Source organism: Labeo rohita, chromosome 21 (genome assembly GCF_022985175.1).
Source record: "Labeo rohita strain BAU-BD-2019 chromosome 21, IGBB_LRoh.1.0, whole genome shotgun sequence".
Taxonomy (NCBI): domain Eukaryota; kingdom Metazoa; phylum Chordata; class Actinopteri; order Cypriniformes; family Cyprinidae; genus Labeo; species Labeo rohita.
Window position 1 is genome coordinate 15520582 of NC_066889.1, and position 26327 is coordinate 15546908.

The 26327-nt window shown below is 36.4% G+C and overlaps 1 protein-coding gene across 9 annotated transcripts in view; it reads left to right on the forward strand.

Annotated features, from left to right (window-relative positions):
- The window catches only part of ncam1a (neural cell adhesion molecule 1a), a 297217-nt gene that overhangs the window by 32733 nt on the left and 238157 nt on the right, over positions 1–26327 (forward strand). The gene's annotated exons all lie outside the window — the stretch shown is intronic.

A 26327-nucleotide genomic window follows, 5' to 3' on the forward strand; every position in this document is an offset into this window, starting at 1 on the left:
TAGAGCGCTTGACTGGAGTCCATCTACACGTAGATTACTTCCCTGAAGCGTCAATAAAGTTGTCGGGTCAGAGTTACTCACCCGGTTGAATTGGAAGTCTTATTTGTCTAGACTTGTGTAAGCAGACTCCATATTCTAAAGACGTCACTTAGCAACGTTAGTACACCAGGATATGAGAGTAATATGAGAGGAAGCTGGTCTGTAGTTGAGGAACTGATTGTCAGCATGTGATGTTTAGTATTATTTGTGCAGCATGTTCGGATAGCTAGTCTCACTTTGTGTTACTTTTTTGTCCAGATCCAATATTCACAATAGCAGGGGAATTATGTATACTTAGTTTTTTGGATGCCATCCACACACATATACCAAGGTGGGTTTTCGCTTGCTGTGCGAAAATTGCTGCCAAATGCAACATAGAAAATGTGTCAGTGTCCACTATCTTTACATTACGTTACGTCTCTAAAACACAGTTGAGAGGAGCCACGGCAGACACCGAATTTGCAGGAATGCTAATGTCAAATGCTTTTGCGGTCAGAGAAACAGTCAGCTTATCTGTCCTTACCATGCTTATACAATTTAAATGCATTGTGTAAAAGCACTAGCGATATTCTAAACCCGTTCTCAAATGTCTGTCCACTCCCTCAGCAGTTGTTGTGCTGCTAGAACACTACATAAGGATGCCTTTGAGGGCCTGGACAACAAGACGACTATTGAAAAGCAAGTGGAAAGGACAGTCTACATGCAGCTGTTGGCGAGACTGCCGGTGGTGAACATGCCTCCCCTTGTGTTCACATTTTAGCCATTTTTGCTTTACATTTCTGTTGCTTGACATGGCTGTCACAACACTATCACACATTGTCCATTAACAGTCTCACTGGAAGACATAAAGGGTACCTAAGGTCTCATAACGACACAATGGTTGAACTTGAAATTAATGTTTTTTGCTATCTTATTGTGTACTGTAGAGACACTAGCTAGGACTTAGAGGGACAGTTCACCCAAAAATGATAAATCAGTCAATTATTACTCATATTCATGTCGTTTCAAACCCGTAAGACCTTCATTCATCTTCAAAACACTAATTAAGATATTTTTTTATTAAAGTCCACTTTTAGAACAACAATTCACAAACAATTTACTCACCCCCTTGTCATCCAAGATGTTCATGTCTTTCTGTCTTCAGTCGTGAAGAAATTATGGTTTTTGAAAGCATTTCAGGATTTTGCTCCATAACATGGACTTCAATGGTGCCCCGATTTTGAACTTCCAAAATCTAGTTTAAACGCAGCTTCAAAGGGCTCTAAACGATCAGTCACTTTTTTTGAAAAATAATTTTTTAAATACTTTTTAAGCACAAAAGCTTGTGTAGCACAGGCTCTGGGATGCACGTTCACGACACTACGTACTATTGAATCATGTAGAAGGTCATGCGGAACGTAGGCGGAACTACAGACCCAGTGTTTACAAAGCGAATGCGCAAAGACTAAGAAAGTGCAAGTTTGTAAACACTGTTTACAAGCAAAAAGGTACAACGATGTCCTCCTCTCAAGCTGTAGGAAAAAATAAGATGGTGTTTTTCGCCAAACTCAGTACACAGATGATGAATTTACACTTGATTCATAGTAGTGATGGGAAGTTCGGATCATGTTATCGACTCAAACCTTTGAGTCTCGTTCAGCAAAATGAACAAATCTTTTTTCGAGTCGTTTCGTTCATTTTAGCAAAATATAATTAAAATGTTACTTCCCTAAGACATCTACTGCTTACACAAATGTTGATCACACTACAAACAAGACAAAACTATAATGCTATAAGAAACAAAAAAGATTAATTTATTGTTTACCTGGGTCTTTAGTCTATGATTAGCTCACCTTACCTCTTATCTGACAAGTTTTCGGGTTTGAGTCGTTCGTTCATCACGCGACAGCCCCATAAAATGAACGAATGACTTGAAAAACCTGAAGAGTCGAAACAGGTGAACTAATTCCAGTACAGAACCTAATAGGAACTCCCCGAGATGACTTGTTCTTCCCGACTCACATTAAAGATTCGTTCAAAATGAAAGAATCGTTCTAGAATGACCTATTACTAATTCGTAACATTGTGGACATGCATCCCAGAGCCTGTGCTACACAAGCTTTTATTTTTCGAAATGAAATATTTTATTTTTCGAAAAAACTGACCGATCGTTTCGATAGATAAGATCCTTCTTCCTTGACTGGGAGACTGAGCCCTTTGAAGCTGCATTTAAACTGCATTTTGGAAGTTCAAAATCGGGGGACCAATGAAGTCCATTATATGAAGAATAATCCTGAAATGCTTTGCTCAAAAACCATAATTTCTTTACTACTGAAGACAGAAAGACATGAACATCTTGGATGACAAGGGGGTGAGTAAATTATTTGTAAATTGCTGTTCTGGAAGTGGAGTTCTCCTTTAAATCTGAGAGGGAATGCACATCGACTGACACAGAAGAGAAGAAATTGTTAAATGTGTACAAAAAGCATTGTATGTCACTTGGACTATTTTATTGATGTCCTTACTACCTTTCTGGGCCTTGAACGTGTCAGTAGTGTTGCAGTCTATGCAGGGTCAGAAAGCTCTCGGACTTCTTCAAAAATATTGTAATTTGTGTTCTGAAGACGAACGATGGCCTTATAGGTTTGGAACGACATGAGGGTGATTAATTACTGACAGAATTTTCATTTTTGGATGAACTATCCCTTTAAGTCGTGAGTCGACCTTTGAGCAATAAACTTTTCCTGTAGGTCAATATTCAGTGTTGCAGAACTAGCAGTTTTTGTTTGCTGCATCTGTCATTTTTCTTTAGATTGTTTTTGCTTTGCATTGCATTGCTTTACATTTACGCTCAGTGAATTTTAGTGTTGTTAGAACAATAATTCATCATTTCCCCAGTCAGGCATGGCAGCCTTTTCATTTGCCAGAAATGTTATCTTCTATCTGATTTTCTCCCAGTGATGTATGGCAAGCCAATGCGTGCATTTGTTTTCATATGCTGTGTATTTATCAAACGGTTGAAGAGTTTTTTATAGTGTCAATACAAGATGTAAAGCTCACTGATAAAGCCTCTGAGAGCTCTATTCAGCTCGCAGGAATTGTCTCTGGCGTCTGGTCTTTCTAGCAGAGTTGAAAGTTTAGGTTGGCTCTGGGTTTCAAGGTTTCCGGGGCTATAAAAAATAGGCCTAATACTCCAGTTCCTGCTGCGTAACCCAAAAAGATGGACAGAACTGATCTACACTTTCCTAGGTGCTCTAGATGAGATTGATGGCGTCCTCCTGCTTTGTCTCAGTTTTCAGCCCTGTGTCTCAGTTAGAATTCATTTATGAAGGCATCTGAACTTTCTTTGCACCACTGTTAATCAGCATGACTTCAGTCTGATAGGACATATGTGCAGCACTGTCTGGACGCTAGCGCTCTGCTCGCCATAGGAAACTCAGTGGGAAAGGTGTTATGTAACCCGCCGGCCACAAAGGGTCACATTAGTTGAAATTTTTCCTTGAAAGGTCATTTATTGCTGTAGTATTGCTGTAGAAGGTACAGCTCTTTTTAAGAAATTCACTGTGCAATTTAATAGATATATTCTCCTTCCTTTCGCTATATACAGTTGAGGTCATAAGTTTACATACACCTTGCAGAATTTGCAAAATGTAATTATTTTTTATTTAGTACTGACCTGAATAAGGTATTTCACATAAGAGACATTTACATATACTCCACAAGAAAAAATAATAGTTGAATTTATAAAAATGACCCAGTTCAAAAGTTTGATTGATTCTTACTGTGTTGTTACCTGAATGATCCACAGCAGGTTTTTCTGTTTAGTGATAGTTGTTTATGAGTCCCTGTTTGTCCTGAATAGTTCAACTGCCTGCTGTTCTTCAGAAAAATCTTCTGTTTGAAGAATTTTCACCCCCCGGATCTTAATGCATTGTGTTTCCTTCTGGAGCATCAGTGAGCGTTTGGACTTTCTGTAATAGCTGCATATGAGTCCCTGAGTTGTGCTCAGTATGAAAAGATGGATCTCAAAATCATACAGTCATTATTGGAAAAGGTTCAAATATACAAAAACGCTGCAGGCAGTTCAACTGTTTAGGACAAACAAGGGACTCAAAAAAACAAAAAACGCTGTGGATCATTTAAGTAACAACACAGTAAGAAGTGTACAGTATGTAAACTATTGAATGGGGTGATTTTTATAAATTCAACTATTATTTTCTCTTGCGGACTGTAAATGTCTTTTATGTGAAATATCTTATTCAGGTCAGTACTAAATAAAAAATAACATGCATTTTGGATTCCTCTTATTTTGGTAAAATAATTAATATTTTGCAGATTGTGCAAGGTGTATGTAAACTTTTGACCTCAACTGTATATACATGTTTGTGTGTTGATTTTCAGCATTTCTATGATTTCTTTCATTTTAACATGGTGTTTTCACCTTGTGCTGGAGGACTGTGATGAATGCTGTAGAATTTCTGGAGTTTAATCAGCACTTCGGAACTCCAGGGGCACCAGACCCTCTGTTAAAATGTAGCCTGCATTCCCATACTCAAACAGAATTGTCCCGTGAAGGTCCAGAGGGACGCCTCAGGAACATATCAAGCCTGCCACACATAAGAACCAGATAGCAATGTGACATAGAGGTCTAGGGGATTCACAGTCTGACTGCTTTCTTTTACTCATTGCTTAGTATGCGACGGTTATGCTATGAGGAAAGGAGAAAAGTATGAGGATTTCTTTTCTGGTTGGCTGAAGAGGTAGTTACTCCTTTGGCCTTCTCTTAAACACTGGTCCATTTTTGGTTTACTCAGCATTTCTGTGGAGGCAGTGTACTGGCAAGACATGCTCAGCACTTTTCAAGGACAAGATCTGTGGAGTTACACTAGTCTGTTTAGATGACAGGGGTCAAAGACCTCGTTTGACAGCGGTTTTCAAAGCCTTTGCTGTCTAAAGATGTATGTCAGCCTCAGTATCAACAGCATCACAGTTTTAAAGATGATGTGTGCTATTTCTTCGCAAATATAATGACTGTTTTCAAACTGACTGTTTCCAGACACTACACTAGAAAAACAGACTCTTGCCCCAAACTCATACAATAGCCAAAATAACCAGATATTTTTTCAGTTTTTATACATGTATAAATATAAATAGATTTTTAAATGTATACATTGAAAAAAAAACTTTCAAAGTAACAATGCATTTTTATATTTCTAAATATAAATACCATTATTTTGTACGTTTTATTAATGTAAAGTTATCAGTGCTGGGCAATGATTAATCACGATTAATCACATCCAAAATAAAAGATTTTGTGTACATAATATATGTGTGTACTGTGTATATTTGTTATGTATATAAAAATACACACTCATGCATGTATATATTTAAAAAAACATATAATATATATAATAAATTATATGAATATAAATATGTACATGTAAATAGTTTCAAAATATATGCTGTATGTATGTGTCTGTATATACATACTAAATATACACAATACACACAATACAAATCACAATACAAAATAATAAAAATTTATATATAAAAAATTATCTTCTATACATTAATTTGTGTGTATTTATATATTCATAATAATTACACACAGTACACACACATATATTGGACAAACTCAAACTTTTATTTTGCATGCGAATAATTGCGATTAATTGTTTGACAGCCCTAATAAATATAAATAATTATGTATTTTTCCTATTTATACATTTAGAAAATCTTACACCATTGTTTGGGTCAAACTAAATAGGTATTTTTTTTATATTTATGAAATAAATGAAATTATATTTATTTATTTATTTATTCAATTATATATTCTTTAATTATAAGGTTTTTTAATACATGCAAACATATGAATATATTTCACACAACATTTCACACACACAAAAAAAAACTTAGCTATAGGTTGAGTCAAATAATTTATATATATATATATATATATATAAATACAAATTAGTTTTATGTTTAGAAATGTAAAGTTTTGTATATTTCTGTAAATATAAATTAGTGTAAATATAAATTAGTGCTGTCAAATCAATGTAGCGCGATTAATTGCATCCAAAATAAAAGTTTGTTTACACAATATATATGTGTACTGTGTATATTTATATTTATATATAAATACACACACACATTTAAGAAATATAAATATACACAGTACACATACACATATATTATATAAACACAAACCTTTTTTTTGGATGTGATTAATCACGATTAATCACGATTAATCAATTTGAAAGCACTAATATAAATTGTAAAAGAACAAACGTGAACTTTATTTATTTTTGCCCTATTTTTTAACGTTATAATGGGAAATTATGGGCAGAAAATTAAGGAATGGCATTAAATTATTATGTGGGCCAGATTTGAACCCGTTTCGCACATCGTTACTCACTATGCCTTGACTATTTGTTCTAACCACTAGGCTGTAGTTCTGACCCAGAACTCATTTTTTCATCATCATTTTAATTGACAAACTGTTCTTGCCCAGTTGTACAGTTTAAGCTTTCACAAAGTGCAGTGTTGCTCTATTATTTTTGACAATCCTCAAACTCTTAATAGCACTCGACACATTGACCAGCCTGTTCAGACAGCCACAGAGCTTCCAATTACGTAAAACAACGAAAGCTCTATTATAGCTCCTCAATTTGATTGAGTCCAGTTGCCATCTCGTGCATAGTAATAGTTTAGAAGGCTTTACCCTTAGTAGCTGTAAGTCAATAGGTCCAGCGAACTACAGCTTCTGCTGCCACCCTCCTGGTGTTGAGAGTGACAGTGAAGTGTTCTAGCTCATGCTAATCAGGAGTATATTGCTGTGCTTTGCTTTGTGACATGACTGTCCTTGTGTCACCCTTCCTCTCTACACCTCGTCAGTCCGTCCGAGACTCTAGTTGGTAATTGCAGAGTGATTAATGGCGAAAATTTTCATCCACTCAGGGGCGCCTCATCATTTCTGGCGAGTAGAAGGAAAAAGCCACCAACATGAATAAGTAGTTTTCAGTTAGTTAGTCTAATTATTCCATAAAACCTCTGAGGTTTCAGGGTTGCGTATTAAAGAGAGACGCTCGGAACTTATTAAAAATTTAAGCTTACTTATCTCAACAGGAGCGACTTGAGCGGAGTGCTTAATTTGCAGGCCTTAATGAGGAAATGATTCGACTCTTGTCACTTAAAGTGCCTGTCAGCCTTCTTAATGGCCTTGTTTTCCGGAGGGCTTGAAGAGGACTCAAATTAAACGATGGGACCATCATGGTTCTTTACCTTTTAATGAAATGGCGATGGGTTGCTTTGCATAGCCAGCTTTCATTCTGCGTTTTTTTTCCATTCATTCAAAAAACATGTGCACTTCTCATTTTTAAAGGATTAGTTCACTTCCCGAATAATTTTTTTTTCTGGTAATTTACTCAACTCTATGTCATCCAAAGTGTTCATGTCTTTCTTTCTTCAGTCGAAAAGAAATTAAGGTTTTTGAGGAAAACGTTCTAGGATGTTTCTCTATATATTGGACTTCAATGGGAGCCAATGGGTTAAGGGTCCAAATTGCAGTTTTAATGCAGCTTCAAAGGGCTCTACACGATCCCAGCTGAGGAATGAAGATCTTGTGGAAACAGTGTTTCATTAAAAAAATAAAACGAAAATGCTTGTCTTGCACTAGCTCTGCGTCTACGACTTCATACATTATGTAATCACATTGGAAAGGTCACAAACAGTTAGTTCTTCGTCTGTGTACTCTGGTTCAAAAAAGTTAGGGTGGGGCGAAAAACTTAACTTCAAAGTCATCCAATATCTTTGGACGACCTTTGACATTTTGACTTTCTTTGCATGTTCGCTTTCTAAACACTTGATCGCTACTTCCACCTGCACGTGACTCTTCAAACGTGACTATGTATAGTGTGAAGTCCAGCTAGTGCAAGACGAGCATTTGTGGTTAAAAAGTAAAAAGTAAAAGTGATTAAAAAAAGTAAAAGTGTTTTTTTTTTTTTTAATGACAGATTGTTGTGCTAGATCAGGCTGTGTTTGCACTTGGCATCTTTTTTGACAAGAAAAAGTTGACAAGGGCTCTTTTTTAGTAAAAAAAAAAAAATAAAATCTGGCAGGGTTGCAGCCGAGGGCGTCTTTTGTTACTATAACAGTATGAATGTCGAGAAAAGAGGAAGCTCGCTCTTGCATTGGTGTTTTATTTTTTGGCATGTTTGCCCTTTATTTGATAGGGCAGTATTTAGACAGGAAGTGAAGTGGGAGAGAGAGAGAGGGAGAGAGAGAGAGAGAGAGAGGGGAAGGGATCGGGAGGGGTCTGCGAGCCAGGACTCGAAAAAGGGACGCCCAAAGCGCAACGGTGTTCATGTTGATGCGCTGCCCACAAGGCTATCGGAGCCGCATGTTGGTTTTTCAAATTAACGAGAAGGAGAATATATATATAATAAAAGTTTATCTACCGGCACCTTCTCCATTTTTTCTTGTTGTTCTTGTTATGGAAACGTCAGTTCTGGCTACTCGCTTGTCATTGGTCAGCTGTCAAAAAGGCGCTTGATGTAGGGCATTTCATTCAGAAAAGCTGAACTTTTTTCAACTTGAAAAAACGCTCTGAACTACAGAAAAAGATGTTGGTGGTGGCGTGTAAAAAAGCGCTCAGGACTTTTTTGAAAACACGGTTTACTCCATAGGATTATAATGTAAAACAGACGCTGGCAGTTTCATAAAAAACGCCAAGTGTGAACGTAACCTAAGACCCTCGTTCCTCAGCTGGGATCATGTTGAGCCCTATGAAGCTGCATTGAAACTGCAATTTGGGCCTTTAAAGGATTAGTTCACTTCCAGTACAAAAATTTACAGATAATTTACTCACCCCCTTTTAATCCAAGATGTTCATGTCTTTCTTTCTTCAGTCGTAAAGAAGAGTTTATGTTTTTTTGAGGAAAACATTTCAGGATTTTTCTCCATGTAATGGACTTGTATGGTGCCCCCAAATTTGAATTTCCAAAATGTAGTTTCAATGCAGCTTCAAATGACTCTAAACGATCCCAGTCGAAGAAGAAGGGTCTTATCTAGCGAAACGATCATTATTTCCTAAAAAAGAAATCACTATATACTTTTTAACCTCAAACCCTCATCTTGTCTAGCTCTGTGTGAACTCTGTTTTTTTTTTTGCGGTCATGACAGTTAGGGTACATCTAAAAACTCATGTCTCATTTTTTCCTCCAACTTCAAAGTTGTCCTACATCACTGTGTACAAAATTTTTACCTTTTTTGTAAAGGGTTTTTGATCGTCTTTGCATGTTCACTTTGTAAACTCTGGGTTGGAACTTCTGCAATGATGTAGGACGATTTTGAAGTTGGAGGAGAAAATGAGATGGGTGTTTTTAGACGTACCCTAACTGTCATGACCGACAAGACAAATGTTTGAGGTTAAGAAGTATATAAATTGTAAGTAAAAAAACAAACAAAACAATCGTTTCACTAGATAAGACCCTCTTCCTTGGCTGGGATCGTTTAGAGCCCTTTGAAGCTGCATTTAAACTACATTTTGAAAGTTCACATTTGGAGGCACCATAGAAGTCCATTATATGAAGAGAAATCCTGAAATGTTTTCTTCAAAAAACATAATTTCTTTACGACTGAAGAAAGAAAGACATGAACATCTTGGATGACAAGGGGATGAGTACACTATCTGTAAATTTTTGTTCTGGAAGTAAACAAATCATTTAACCCGTTGGCTCCCATTGAAGTCCACTATTTTGAGAAAAAACCCAGAATGTTTTCCTCAAAAACCCTTTCAGGAAATTTTTTATTCTGGAAGTGTAAATGTCTTCGAAAAGATTCAAAATCCCTTGACGGTCCTTAAAAGGATAGTAAGTCAGTGGGGTTCAGTGTTGTTTTGGACCCCATTGAGTTTTATTGAATGTACAAAAACAAATTAAACCTTTTTTAAGTTCCACTGAGGAAAGGAAGTCAAACAGTTTTGGAACGATATAAAGGTGAGTAAATAAGGACAGATTTTTTTCTTTGTTAGCAGAACGGTCACTCTAACATTACTAAACCCTCCAAGAGAGTATTACGGCTACTAAATCAACATTTCTCCCTATTCTCTCCTGCATGGCCAGGTTTGCCCCTTGGTAAACAGCCATCAATAACGTTCTATCCTTCCTGACTGGTTATTATTAGCCTGAACCTTGTAACATGCCAGCTCCTCTGTAATGAAATATAGCAGGCAAACACAAAAGGATATTAAATTGTATTGAAATTTTTTATTTGCGGTCTGGAGTTTCCCCCCCACTAGTGCTGCTGCAGATTTGAATGACTGACCTCAACATCTGGAAGCTTTTATGAATCTACTTTACTTTTTTTTTTTTGTTTTTTTAGAAATACACTGAACTGTAAAAGTGTAAAAGATGTGGAATATCTGAATCAGTGGCACTCTCCAGTGGTTTGCCGTAAAGCTGGTTGCATGCGCAGAATCAAATGCAATCATTTTTTTCCCCCAGCCTCTTTGTGTCTCCGAGGATATCGTAGGATCAGTAGTCTGTGTTTCGGTTTTACAGGCTTCTGCTCTGCAGGCCCTCATATTTATTCTTGGAGTGGATCAGAGGAGAAAACATCTGTGAGTCATTGAGACAAAATCGAGAGAGCCCTTTAAGTCCTTCAGACATTACACACACCATAGCTTCTGCTTTACTGCAGGAGCGTGGATTTAAATATAGGCTAGTTCGTCCCAAGATGATGCTAATGACCCTTATATTTTTTGAATACTACAACCGTTGTGGCACGGAAATTATTACCCTATTTTGCAAGGATGATTTCTTATTTGCTGAAACCAGACCTTGTTGACAGGTGCTGTTTAAGGGATGTTTGGAGCAGTCCTAGAGGAAATGTATTGACTTGAGTGGGCCACGTAAACAGTAGCTCACCAAAAAAAAGGAAATTCTCATTATTTACTCATCCTTGTGTTGTTTCAGACCTGAAGGGCATTCTTTGGTTTATTTAAATATACATTTTAGAAGAATATCCTTTTTTTTTTGTTCCATATAGTGAAAATGCAGACTAATTCTGTCAAGCTTAAGTATAAGACTCATACATTTAATTTCAAGACTTCTTAAAGGGATAGTTCACCCAAAAAGTGAACATTCTGTTATTGATTTCTCACCCTCATGTCGTTCCAAACCTGTAAGACCTTCGTTCATCTTCTGAACACAAATGAAGCTATTTTTGATTAAATCCAAGAGCGAGAAACGAACATCGTTAAAAGATTCCATGTGACAGCAGTGGTTCAACCGTAATTTCACAAAGCTATGAGAATACTTTTTGTGTGCAAAGAAAAAAATAACGACTTTATTTAAGAATTCTTCTCTAAACGCTGCATGCTTTGTGGTACTTCAGAAAAGAATACCTGAGTAAAGTTATTTTTGTTGTCTTTGCATACAAAAAGTATTTGTGTTTCGAAGATGAACGAAGGCCTTACAGGTTTGGAATGACATTAAGGTGAGTAATTAATAACTGAAGTGACATTTTTGGGTGAACTATCCCTTTCAGGCGTGCAGAACAGGCTCAAATTTAAGTCTGAAAATCTTTCTTTGTGCTGTAACTCACAAATCAAATACAGTACCAATTGCGTTTAGTCACAAGACACACAAAAGCTAACCATATTAGATGGTGATTGTGTTCGGTAACATCTGTCTATCATGTTTGTAGTCCATTTGACTTTTGTTACTATCGTCAGAGCTTCCGAGACTAAGGTAATCAATGAATAATCATGTTGAAAACTGAATGTAATTCAGGTTGCTTAGTCATATCGACCACTTTTATGGCGCTTTGTCATTTTAGAGCTTTACAAAACCAGTCCCAATTTACTTTCATTATACTGAAAAGAGCTTCGATATTCCTGGATGTTCCTCACTTTTTGTGTTCCACAGAACAGAGTGAGTCATTCAGGTTTGGAACAATCGGGAGAGTGAATTGATGTTAAGAATTTGCAGTGTGAGCTTATTTGGTGTTGAATCGTGTCTCAGCAGAAATTGCTATCCGACAAGTGACCTTACTGTACTACTGAAAATTTCACAGATACGCCTCCAGGGGATAATAGACAACAGGAAATTCTAAAGTTTGTGTGGATTGCAAAAACTGGGTCTTTTTATCCTCTGTTTTTGCTGAGGGTCATCTGTGCCATTTGGGAGCGAAAGTTCCAGCCGCAAAGTCCCTTTATAGATTTTCAAACGAGTTTCCTAAAACCTTTTATTGAAAAGGCACAAATAGGCCTAAATTTGCCTCGGAAGAGTAATTTGTTACCAAAAATGTAATAACTATTTTGGCAGAGCAAGTATTGGTAATCTTCAGTTCTGTTTTTGTTTTATACTACACAAAGGGCGCAAAGCTGTCTTTTGTAGGCGGGTTGAGGCTAAATGTGACAGGAGTCGAGGATGTTATCACACGAAGGGCCGTGAACACCGCTTTATAATACGTGACAGCTGTCTGATAGCAATCACAGGCATCTCTGTCTCAACATAGTCTATGTATTCCATTGTTTTTTTTTATATATATGATAAAACACAATCAGCAAATCTTTCTTCTACGCTTAGTGTGGGAAATTGATAAAAGCCCACTGAAAGCCAGTTCGATTTTTGGCACAATCCTGCCATCTTGCTCACCAATGGCCAATTAATTGCCATTTGTCTTAGTCCCCAACTGATTTCTGACAGTGAAATTTGGACTGTCTGCTTTGGCTTTCACCCAAGATCTCACTGGGATCATATCATACAATCTGTTAAGCAACAGTCTCGAAAGACAGAAAAAAATCACACAGTGTACACCCGGCTAAAGCCGGCGCAAACTCCCTCCCGGGTGTTGTGCATGTTTGCTCCATCCCTTTGTAATACAGTCTTCTCTCTTTCTGTTGACTTGAATTGCGTCAGTGTACACCTAGTTCTTTGACTAAACAAACTTTAGAAGAACGGTGAGCATGTTCGCTTTTATTCATCGAAGAAACAAGCATTTCACTTTGCTTCTTCCAAAACATTCAGCAAATCTGAAACTGCTGTTATCTGTGTTCTCAGTTTTAAAGAATGTTTTAACTGTTCAAGCAGTGAAAGTCAGTGGGGTCCAAAACAACACTGGACCCCAAAGGCTTTCATTGTATAGACAAAAAACCCACAATATCCTCTGCGTTCCAACTGACCCTTGACAAAAACCCGCCCTCCTTAGTTAGTGTTGCTATGTTCGACAATGCAGCTCTCACACTATACATCATGTTCTCACGCAGTAAAAAATACTTTGTAGAGCAAAGAGGAAACTGACAACACGCAGACAGACAAGACAGAACAGGTTACTTCTGGTATGAAACAAGGTTTCAGTGGGTCTTTAATGTGTTGTGACACACACTGTAAAAAATGACCGTGAATTTAACGGTAAAAGACTGTAAAATAAAACCTGTTAAATGGTTAACGGTAAAGTCCAACTGCATTGGACATTGGATGTAATTTTACGGTAGTATACCGTTTTTTGACATTCCCAGAATTCACTGCGTTACATTTCAAATTTGATGTCTTTTTGGTGAAATAACTATGTTTATTCTTAGTTTCATGTGTGTTGCCATGATGGTGTTTAGTGTTTTTATATATAAATGTATATATATATATATATATATATATACATACTGCCATCCAAAAGTTTGGAAACGCCCTAGAAAAGTGGGGTTTTGGACAATATTGGCATGAATCCTTTTTAATTTGTGATAATTTTGCACTGATAAGGGACAACACAAACTACTAAAACATTTTATTACATAAACAGTTTATACATAGAAAAAAATAAATTTTTGAATCATTAAAATATCCACCATTAGCAGCTATTACAGCTCTGCATAATCTGGGCCTAAATTAATTGTATTCTAAACTTAATTGGCAATCAATTGTTGAAGCTATTAAGGTGTGCTGACCTAAAAATCTTTTAAAAACCTGGGACAAGTTTAAACCAGTAACCAGGCATCACAGCTGGCAAAGGGGCATGTCTGATTTTGACATGTATATATTGTCATTATTATGTAATCAAAATGAAAATTATTGTTGCTGCTTTTCAATGATAATGTCAAGTTACTTTAATTTATTTGCACTAAAAAATGATAAGGATTTATACTGATATTGTCCAAAACCACACTTTGCCAGGGGTGTTTCCAAACTTTTGGAGGGCAGTGTATAGTATTTAAAAGCTGCTTGTTATGGGCTTTGATTCATCATGTGAATTTCTCATCACCACATGTTTTTGGTGGTTATGAAGTGTGTTACAAAGGTACAAAACAGATTTCAGTACTTCAATATGTTGGTTAACATTACATCAGTTAATGAAATTAAGGTATTTAAATGTAAATTTAAGTTAAAACCGTAAACCTAAAACGCTGCTACCGTATTTTTTACAGTAAAATTCCGGCAACCACAGCTGCCGTTTTTTTTAACTGTAAATTTTACCCTTTTTTTGACAGTTTAGATCATTTTTGCCTTACTAGATCAATCAACTCGTGAACCGACAGTCTTTTTTTTTTCTTTACTTAATCACGAGAAAGAACATAATTTTAATTCAACCGTGGAAAGACGTCAATACACACCATTTTTAAGTCCACTGAAGTTAATCTACTCTCCTTACTGATTTGTTTGTCAGACAGAATGGTGGATTCAGCATTTTGATTGGTCAGATCGCCTGTCAATCAAGCATCTTACAAAGGGTCAATTAATGAAACACAGTCATATAGGTTTGGAACAACAATAGGGTGAGTAAATGATAATAGATTTTTCATTAAACTATGAATATAAATATGAGCATTAACATTACAAGTAGAATGTCACTTTGAAAACGTGACATGGCCCTGTACGTTTGATTGGACTTTAATAAGCTCAATTGATGGTCTGCTTAGGTGCTTGATGGTGTTGTGAAGAACTTTTTCAAGGATCATTGACCTCGTATACAGAATTTATCAATTGCAAAGTGACCAGATCTGCTCATATCTGCATAATATGAAGATAAACATTTATTATGACAGGGATATTGGAGTGCGAGAAGGATTTTAACTAAGATAAGTAAGACGAAGTGTGTCCATTAAGCCGCTGGCAGTCTGTTAAATATATTGTTTTGGGTAAGTGACTTGAAGAATTAAATCCATCGGCGCAGTCCTGTTTAAAGAACCTCCATTACCCTTATCTAAGAGGAATGATTGCGATGCCTTTTCAAATGATTTAATAGGCCAATGCTTATTGGACGATAGAGAGATAATGATTAAATGTTTAAGATTATGAATTATAAAAAAATCTTTTTAATTAACTTAATAAAAAAGAGGATAGTGTTGCCTCTGTAAAGTTTGTCTTCAAACATCCGTTCGTTTACCCTGTCCAGGGGCATTTTTGTGTTAATAAAAGTGCTCGTATTTCATAAAGTCATTTATTTTTGCTTTGGCATTCATGAACTTTTTATTTTGGCACCCAGAGTTCATTAATCATTGAGATGCCGGAGTACCAGCATGGCACAGTTCTATCAAAAGCACTCTGGACTGAAATCAGAAGAGCGCCGCCGATATCTCTCCGTCCTTTCCCCCTGTTCATTTACAGAGCTGATTATTAATCGTGATAACTAATTAGCGACTCTCTCCCGTCTCGTTTCTCCACAATCTGGCTTCTTGTGCGGTGTCAGACCTCCAAATGAGGTCGGCTAAAGCAGAAGGGCTTGTTTAGTTTTTTATTGACCGCTGATTTAAAAGAACAAGATTATCCACTACCGAGATTTGACCGCACCAACAGCGGACCCCATGAAGTCCGTGCGGAGTTTATCATGGCGAGAGGTTGGAGTCAAAAGAACAGGGTCTGTTTGTTCTCACAATATAGAGGCGAGAATAATTAGATACTTAGAAACGGTTCTAATTGCGAAATGTTGCTGTTTTGCACATCTGGTCATTGTACGAGAGGAAGCAAACAGAGGAAGTTTGGTGTGCGGGTACAGCTTTTGTTCACATCAAAAACTGTTTCTTTCCAGATTTACAGGCCGCACGTTCATGGAGCTCTCATAAAACACTACCTCTGCGGTTTTCATTGTTTGCTGTTTCAATAAACCTGCTGGTACTGTGTGATATGAGTATTGTGGTATTGCTATGGCACAGCAGCTATTCTATTTATTCCTTGTAGGTTGACTAAAATGGCAGTAATGGTATATTTTATAGTGGTGTAAACCCTTCCCTCTAGCTTTGGAATCATATTTTTCATCCATTTTGGATGCTACACCTGTGAAGTATTTTTCTTCCTCCCTACTTAGATTTTTCTGCCAAAATCTCCCATTTTCCCAGGCTCTTCTTCTCTGAGACAAATAATCACCTAGACTCCTGACATGCACAATACATCGAAACTAAACTTTGCCAAGCTAGAAGCTACTAATAATTCACAGCGACTCGTTTGAAAAAGCAATTTGCTACACTGAAGGTGAAGGAAGAATCTAAGTGACAGTATTCGAATTTGAACTGGCACATTTATATTACATAGTTATTTATTTATTTACATTTTTAATTTAAAACATGTTCGTATGGAAGCCTGTTTACACTACACAGTAAGATAATTAATTTATTTTATTTTTTATTTATTTTTCATCATTTTAACCTTATATCTTGCAGTATATCTTCATATCTTATAATTACAAATCTATAACTTACAATTTGACTTCATATCTTATAATTTCAACTAGATTTTTTGCATTTGTGACTTTATTTCTCAAAATATAACTTAATCTTATAGTGTGACTTTTTAGTGTGTATTTTACCTGTCAATTAAGTTTTTTAAACAATTTTTCAAGTGAAAACATTGTAGGCTTAAGTGAGTCTATGACAAACAGAGCTTTTTTTTTGTTTTTTTAATTTGTTCATTCATATGAATCTTCTATGGAAGCCTGTTTCTGCCACTGAATAAAAAATAAAAGGTTATTGCGACTTTTTATCTCACAATTCTGACTTTTTATCTCAAAATTGTATATAAACTCGCTATTGCGAGTCATAAAGTCAGAATTGCAAGATATAAACTGGCAATTCTGAGAAATGAAGTCAGAATTGTGTGATTATAAACTCACAATTGCAAGTTACAAAGTCAGACTTGCGAGATGCAAACTCACAATTCTGACTTTTTTTTTCTCAGAATTGTGTTTATCTTGCAGTTGCAACTTGTTAAGTCCGAATTGTGAGTCCAATTCCAAGTCCAATTTTAAGGGGGAAAAAGACTGATATGTTCTCAGAATAGCGTATATCTTACAATTGTGAGATATAAACTTGCAGTTCTGGGAAAAAAGTCACAATTGTGAGATATAAACTCGCAATTCTGAGAAAAACGTTATTTCTCAGAATTGCAACTTTATTTCATAGAATTGCAAGCTTGTCTCAAAATTGCGAGTTTGTATTTTGGATATGTTCTCAGAATAGCATATATCTCACAATTCTGACTTTATAACGTGCATAAACTTGAGTTTATATTTCTGTTTATCTGTTAAAAATTCTGTCAAAAATTCTGACTTTTTTCTCGGAACTGTGAAATATAAACTCGCGATTGAGTTATAAAGTCCCATTTTGAGGGGGAAAAAGACTGATATGTTTTCAGAATAGCTTATATCTTACAATTCTGACTTTATAACACACAATTGCATGTTATAAAGTCAGAATTGTGAGATATAAACTCGCAGTTCTGGGAAAAAGTTATTTCTCAGAATTGCAACTTTATTTCATTGAATTACAAGTTTGTCTCAAAATTGTGAGTTTATATTTTGCAATTCTGACTATAACTCGCAATTGTGAGTTTATATCGTACAATCCTGAGAAAAAAGTCAAAAGTTCGTATTGCGCAATTCTGACAGAAAAAAGAGATAAAAAGTAAAATTGTGAGATAAAAAGTCGCAATAACCTTTTCTCTTTTTTTATTCAGTGGCGAAACGGGCTTCCATAACCTTGCACTGAACAAATTGATTCACTAGAAAGAATTAGATTTTTCCAAAATGAGGACATGTTTGATTATTCTCTCGGCCCGCCCGGCAGTAAAGCTGCATGCACAAACAATGTGACATTTAAAACAGCAATGTAATGTTGTGCTACACAGCTTCTTACTGGCAAAAGTGTCTTGTTACTGGAAAAGCTACACTTTTTGGGATATTGTCAAAGATATACTACATTGCTACTTTTTGTTTGCTCCCCAACATCATATTTTTGTTTTGTTATTGGAAGTCCTAATACCAGCACACAGTTTGGGCTCAACATATGGTGACTATTTTGAGAAAAAAATATTCTAGTAGGAACCACGGATATATACTTGTGGTCCAAGTCACGTCTCTGCAGCTGTCACAATGAACTATCAGGGTGAAGCACATCTTGTGTCTCTTGTCCAAAGGTGCTGCGACACTCATAGAAAAGGCAATGTGAGCCAGTGGGGCATCTGCATCTGCTCCATGAGGTCGCGTGGTACCTGAGTGAGCACAGAGAACCGGGGTTAGAGATGTCTGAGGACGGCTTTCATCCTGATTCAATGTCCTCATCTTGCTCTTCTTTGAATGGAGAGTTTCTTTTAGCTCCAATGAGGCTGCGCTCCTGAATTACAATTGAAATCTCTTAAAGCACTGTTTTTTTATTTTTTTTTTTAAAAGACCCTTTATCTGCATACTCCAGCACTGTTTAAAATGAAGCAAGATATGAATAACAAAAGCGGGAAGTGTTATTTATTTCCCTCGTCCTTTTTCTGAGTGGATTGTTGAGTTGGTTTTCCATATGTCAAAGCACACGACAGAAAGTTCTGCAAAACAGTGTATAATTTGAGAGCTTTGCCGACCTTTCTGCATTCGCAGATTATGTTTTGTCATTTTTTTTTAAATCTCTAACCTCTTTGAAGTGTACCAGCACTTACATTTTCCCGATAAACTTCTTGCTGTGGACTTGCTTTGAATATGTCGGCAGCTTTGTTTGTGTGTTAGACTAGAACTAAAAAAGAAAAGAAATTTAAAAAAAAATCTGTGGTACCAAAGATTTAAAATGCCACCAACTTTACACATTTCTGTATGTGAAGACAGTCTGATTTCTATTCAGCACACTTTGCTAGTTTAGGAAGGTTAACTAGGATTATGAAAACATGCTCTGATGCTTAATTTGAGAATAAATATTTAATGCAATGATCAAGGACATTATATAAGTATATTTTTTAATGTTATGAATTATTTAATATATTTAATTAATTATTTACTTTTTAAAAAATATTTTAATTGACAAGTTTTTTCGGTCTGATTCTTATGAGAGCATCTGAAGATTTGGTTTGGTGCTCACATTGCACATGGTGTAACCCATTAAATATAACTATATAAAAAATAAAAGAATTAATAATATTAATAATGGCATTATTGCAATTTATTTAGTATTTTTTTTTAATAAAATAAGAAACAAAATAATGACTAAAGTGTGATAATAGTGACTATTATATTTAAAAATGTGTGAACCTGGACCACAAAACCAGTCTAAAGTAGCATGGGTATATTTGTAGCAATAGCCAACAACACATTGTATGGGTCAAAATTATTGATTTTTATGACAAAAATTATTAGGAAATTAAGTAAAGATCGTGTTCCATTAAGATATTTTGTAAATTTCATACCGTTAATATATATATATACAAAACGTCATATTTGATTAGTAATATGCATTGCTAAGACCAAATTTAGACAAGTTTAAAGGCGTTTTCTAAATATTTCTCAATATGCACCCTCAGATTCCCTATTTTCAAATAGTTGTATCTCGGCCAAATATTGTCCTGTCTCAACAAACTTATTTATTCAGCTTTCAGATAATGTATAAATCTCAATTTCATGAATTTGACCCTTATGACTGGTTTTGTGGTTCAGGGTCACAAATGATAAATTGCGTATTAAGAGCTGTCAACCATGTCGGTACGCAAATGACCGGTCCAAACTTATTCACACAGCGCATTTTTTATTCTGGTCACGCATGTGCAACTTCGCACCACTTCCGTGCACCCCTGAACTGTTTAATTAAAAGATGAGTCATGTTTGTTAGTTTAACTGATATTACTGTTACGTTATGCACAATTATTATGCATGTTATGCATTACTACCATTAGTTTGTATTTAAATGCCAATTTAATATCAGTACCAAGATATCAATGCATTTTTGACATATATGGCGACATTGTATAGCAAGTTTTTTTTTCCCATACAGGCCTCACTGTGTGAACTTTCTCCTTTGCTCTTTTGCACTGCACATATTCACCATTGTACTAATTACAGCTTGTGCACTGGGTCACATGCATGACATTCTCACATGGACCTGCTCACCCCTCGCATTCATTATGACCTGCTGCTCTGAAAATGTCCCTTGATGGACTAGCTGTGCTTTCTTTCCCCCTTCTGTTTTCTGCCTGGTTACCCCCATCGCTCCTCCATTCGTTCTGACTTCATTAGATGAATGAGGAAGTGTTTTTGTGTGTTGTCAGCTGAAATTCTCTGTGTGGTCGCTGATGGGTTTTGGATTCTTGTGGCCTCCTCAACATGTACTTCTTCAGATTGACTGTGTGTTTGACTCCGATTGTCCAGCCAAAGAAACTGGTTTGGTAAAATATCATAGAGATTCAAAGGGACAGCTCGGGCACAACAAACAGAAAATTTAATCCGTTTCCATGCTCACGGGCCTGATAATTGCGTGACCTTAGTGCGGAAAGGATGAGATGTAAGCTGAGATAGTAGTAATCTTTTAAGCCAACACAAATTTAATTACTGACTGGCAAACAGCCTGGTACTTCTCCTGACGAGGTTCTGTACGCCCGCTGACAATAAAACCATAACGATACCCTTGAAACTTTTTTAAAAAGACTTCACTTTTATTTCGTCTGTCATGGTCGATCAGGCCGTCCTTTTCATCAGGATGGCGATAAATGTGATTATATGATTACTTTGCTTGAAAGCCGTGTGTCTTGTTTTCACTTCTGTTCTCGTTGAGAGTGATTTATTGCCATGGATTGTACATGAAAGATATCTCCTTGGGGTACCTCTGAGTGCAAGATCAAGACGACTGTTTAATTTCCTGTAGGCTAGGGTTTTGTCTAGAGTCATTTCTGGTTTCATGTGAGGATTAGGGAACATAGCATGGTGTTTTCACTGTATAATGTTTCATGTGATGGCATATCAATTAATGTTTTCTTTTTGTCTTTCTTTTTTTCCGGTCTGGCCTCCCTCTTTGAAACACCTCTTCTGCAAATTTCCTCTTTTAAGGTAAGGTATTTTGTTTCTCAATAAATGTACAAAACTTAATTATCGCCTTGTTGCTTTTGCTAATGGATAAATTATACAGTTGAGGTCAAAAGTTTACATACCCCTGGCTCTTAATGCATCGTTTTTCTATTTGGAGCTTCAGTGAACATTTGAATCTTCTGTAATAGTCCCTCAGTTGTCCTTAGTGTGAAAAGATGGATCTCAAAATCATACTGTCATTGCTGGAAAGGGTTCAAATACACAAAAATGCTGAAAAACCAAAGGATTTGTGGGACCTGAAGGATTTTTCTGAAGAACAGCAAGCAGTTTAACTGTTTAGTGTATGTAAACTTTCGAACAGGGTTATTTTCAACTATTCAACTATTATTTTCTCTTGTGGACTATATGTAAACGTCTTTTATCTGAAATGTCTCATTCAAGTCAGTAAAAAATAACATGCACTTTGTATAATCCTTCTTATTTTGGTAAAATAATTAACTTTTTGTATGGTATATGTAACTTTTGACCTCAAATATATAATCTTTAAAGGTATTAGAAAATCAGCACTTCCACGAAACACACTTCCGTAAAATGAGGAATATAAAGCCTGTTTCAAGATTGAGGTTTTTTTTTCTTTTTTTTTTTGCATTGTGACATTTAAGAACAATAATTTTTCTACTAGATTCTCATTACAAAACATGCAATGCCTCCAGCCTTTTTTTTAATATATTTTTTAAAAAACTTAGGTTTTTAATAATCCGTGTTGTTTATAAAACACTTTAATAGAAAGGTTTTATTTAAATAAGCTTAAATTAAAAATATTGAACAAATACCACTATCATAGTACATGTTTGGTTTTTAATAAATACTAAATCCTTTTTTTTTTGCATTATAGTAAAGACAGAGTTTTTGATGTTCTAATGAGAATGAGATATAATAGTATTACTATTATACATTTTTGCATTACACTTATGTGATTTTTGTTTTATTAAATTGATTTAATTATGTTTTTTGCATTACGTTTATTGGAGGGGATAGTCACAATGTAAAAAAAATAGTTCTAAATTATACTTTGCTGTTTTTACACATGCACACTCTCACAGATCTTTTCATTTGGTATTTTGGGATGAAATGTAACTTTGCCTGTGTGAGATTCACTCATGTGTTGCACTGTTTTTAAATGCACATGATATCAGTCATGTTTTGTAATTTTTTTTTTTTTTTTTTTTTTCACATTTACTAAACATTACAATTCGTCAGAGAGACACATTTTCTCTCCCCTACACACACATGTGCACAAATAAAGACAGACAGATCCGAGTAGCATAAAGTTTACAAACTCACAGAGTTCGGTTTCTGTTTTAATGCTGCAAATCTGGTTGTGATTAACCAGCTCAGTGAGTCTCTTTGGATGCTGTCCATTAGCTGCCTGTCTTTCTAAACACAAGCATCTGCAAGTCGCACGGCCAGAGCGCTGCTCCCCAAGGGAGCGAGAGCAGAGGCCTACCACGCTGTCTGCTGACCGGGGTCAAGGGCAGGCCTGGAAAACAGTGGCAGCTACCTGTCATCCCCCTGATATGTCACATTAGGCAGGAGCTCATGCATTAGAGTGAGGCAGCAGGCCTAATGAGAAAGAAACCTGACCTTTAGTACACTCCCTTTACTCTGGGGGTTTAAAAGGGGAGTTGCCGTCTTTTTTCAGCTCTGGATGCCTTGAGGGAAATGCTGATTTGCTGTTGAAACCATTTATTTTTTTGGTCTGATTTCAAACACATTAGTTATATCTGAAACCTGGTTAAAAAAGACAAATTGGTGAATATAGTTCAGTAATCCCCGTTAGCTAGTTCCTGTCATAGACGATAGGGGCATGTTAAGTACAGGACTCTAGTGGGCAGGCATGATTGTACATATTATGACAGTAATTAATGCTCTCTGATGGAGGATTGGTGATTATTACTGTTATTTCTGAGTACTCAGGTAATCGTGCCCAGCCCTTCCTCGTTTCTGCTTTTCCCACTCCATCTCTCTTTGCTAATTGTTCCTTCCATTTGTGCTAAGTATCTAGCTATTGTGCTAAGTATCTAAGTCGTAGAATGCAGATATACAGCCATATCGCATGGCTACAAGTGTGATATTGTTTTTCTACAACAGTTCAATGGCACGAGTGTGTAAGTACTTGACGGTTTAACAGCTGAGCCCAAGCCTCCATTACTAATTCGAAAATGTCAGTTTAGAACTAGTAACAAAGCAACGTTCATTGAACTCTTATTGTATTACTGTATTAAAAGCTCACTGTACCATGTTAAGTATTATGAGAAAGAGATGGACCATGCGAAACCTGATCTCATGATGAAAACGTACCTGTGGGAACTTTTTCCCAAGACACGAAATATGTACCGCCATGAATGTTAATACATGTGCTAAAAGAGTGTTTGTCTTTTTCCCAGAACATCTGCAGTACACCTAAACCTACCCGACAATATGAACAAAAGTGAATGTGATGTAAAAACACAATTGCAAGCATGCCGTTTTAGCTTGTTTTTCCATCTCTCATCTTTCAGCTCTTTCATCGTGAGTCATGTTTTTCCAAGAATTAACCAAGAATAACCAAGAATTCCACATCTTAAATCCAATTTCGTACCGGCTGAGCTACCGAGCAAGCTTGTTACGCCTGGAAAGCGAAACATATGGAGTTATAGTCATAACTGTGTACAAAAACGATTACAAGTGCTCGCTGTTTTACCACTTCTAGTGTTAATTTTTGTTGGAAACTGCAGTGATATGTACTTATCGGTATGTATTTTGCATCTTGTGAAAAAGTTCCCACAGGTACGTTTTTCTTTTTTGTCATGAGATCAGGAAAACTAAACGAGTGATTATCTGCATCTGATACAGCATTTATTCTTCAGCTCAATCTCATTTTCACAATAAAACATTAGTTTGAATGTCTGCTGAGGAAAGCGATATCTTTGTCATGCTATCCTTTTATCTGTTAAGGGCGATATTCCAGATGACAGCGCTGCTCAGAATATTTGTTGACTGCATTACAGACCCTCTTTTGTGCAAACAACTACTTCCGCCACAGATTCAAATCTAAGTTTGACAGTTACATCAGCTGAACCCAAGCCTCTGTTACTAATTCAAAAACATTATTTTAGAACTAGTAACAAAAGAACACTGAGATATTTACATTTTGTGACATATTCAATGTTAAATGTCCAATGAGTGGCACTAAAAGAGTGTTCAGTTTTTGTGATTTGTACCTATTGGTACGTATTTTGCGTTGTGAGATCAGCACAACCTGTGGGAACTTTCTCGCAAGATGCGAAATAGGCACTGTGTATGTTTCTTGACATATTCAATGTGAAATGTCCACCGAGTGACTTCTGGGTTTTTGTGATATTTGAATTCCCACATGTACGTTTTCGTCATGAGATCAGGTAGACTAAGCGAGTGTGATTACCTGCATCTGATACAGCATTCATTCTTCAGCTCAATCTCATATTCACAATATTAAAAAAAATAGTTGAAATGTCTCCTGAAGAAAGCGATATCTTTGTCGTACCATCCTTTCATCTGTTAAGGGTGATTCCAGATGACAGTGCTGCTCAGAGCATTTGTTGGCTGCGTTTTTATTAACACAAACAAGTACATTCTCACCTAAAAAACGTTTAAAACTACATTCCGTGACACAAAAACAGTATTATTTCGAAAATTATAGTGGATTTGGACGTCTACCATGACACTCGCTGTGAGAAATTCCACAAGCGGAGTGATACAAACAGTGAAAGGTGTTCCGATATCATTAGAATATCTCAGCCAATCAGATTCAAAGACCCGAAAAAGATGTTGTTCATATATATATATATATATATATATATTCCTACAATGCATTTCGCTCTCTGCCTTTGTTGTTTGTTGTCCATCTAGACTGTTCTTCCCTGATTGCTCTGTAGTGTCCTACTCACTATTGGACAGTAATGGATAGGTTGGACTACAGCCTTATATGTTGGACTTGGTCCAGAGCTGTAGAGGCGCTTGTTTTCGGCTGTGTGTTTTTTTTGTTTTTTTTAACCACAGGTTGAAACACAGTGTTGTAGTCAGCCTTAGTGTAAGACGCTGCCTGAAAGCACCTGCCAAGAGCAGAAACAAACAACCACACTAACGGCACTGAGCCAGACGAGCGCTGATGTGTCATCAACACAAGCCTGTCTGTGAGCCGCATGGCCTGACGCTACCTCTGCTGGATGTCACATTTGATAAAAACGTGTTTTAAGCCGCTTGCCATCAGCTGCCTCTTTCTGTTGGCGACTAACCTCACAAAGAGCAGGAACAATGTTTTTATGAAGTGTATCGGTACTCATTCAAATGTACCTAAAAAGTAGTAGAACGCTGAGTGGCCCATGCAAAACCTTTTTAAGCTGCATGAATTCATTTAATGATACCTGATAATTGGTAAATCCTGGCCACTAGCTGTTATTGTTGTAGTGCAAAACACATAAAATAAGGCTGCAGTGGAAATGCAAAAGTGTTTCTTATCTTATTCCACACCTTAGAGCATTACGTTTGCTGAAATGAAAGTCATTTGCTAAAAGCTAAAAAAAAAAACCCAACAGATCTGGCATTTGAATTTTTCTGTTTTTTTAGACCAAACGCTTAGTAGCATGTGACATATTGATCTCACATTTCCAAAAAGCTCACAGACACATTTCCCTGTGGCAGATGCCTGTGGGTGTCTGGCAGCCATGTTATCAAGCACTTTCGGTAGCGAGAGCTCTCTAATTGGTATAGACATTTTAATTTGGCCCATGACAGAACGTGAAGGCTGTGGCGTGGTCATTGGAGTTGTCACTGTCCGTACTGTGGTCGCTGCCAGTGATGCACTTACGAAATGAACACTTGTGTACCGTATTATTACACAAAGCAGTGAAGTCTGTAGGCCTATGGGAGTATAACAAATGAGGCTGATCAAGATCATTTGATAGAAGAGTGATTGTTTGAAAGAAGGCGACTATGCCGATGAACACACATCTGTTTACTGTGCAGTCAAC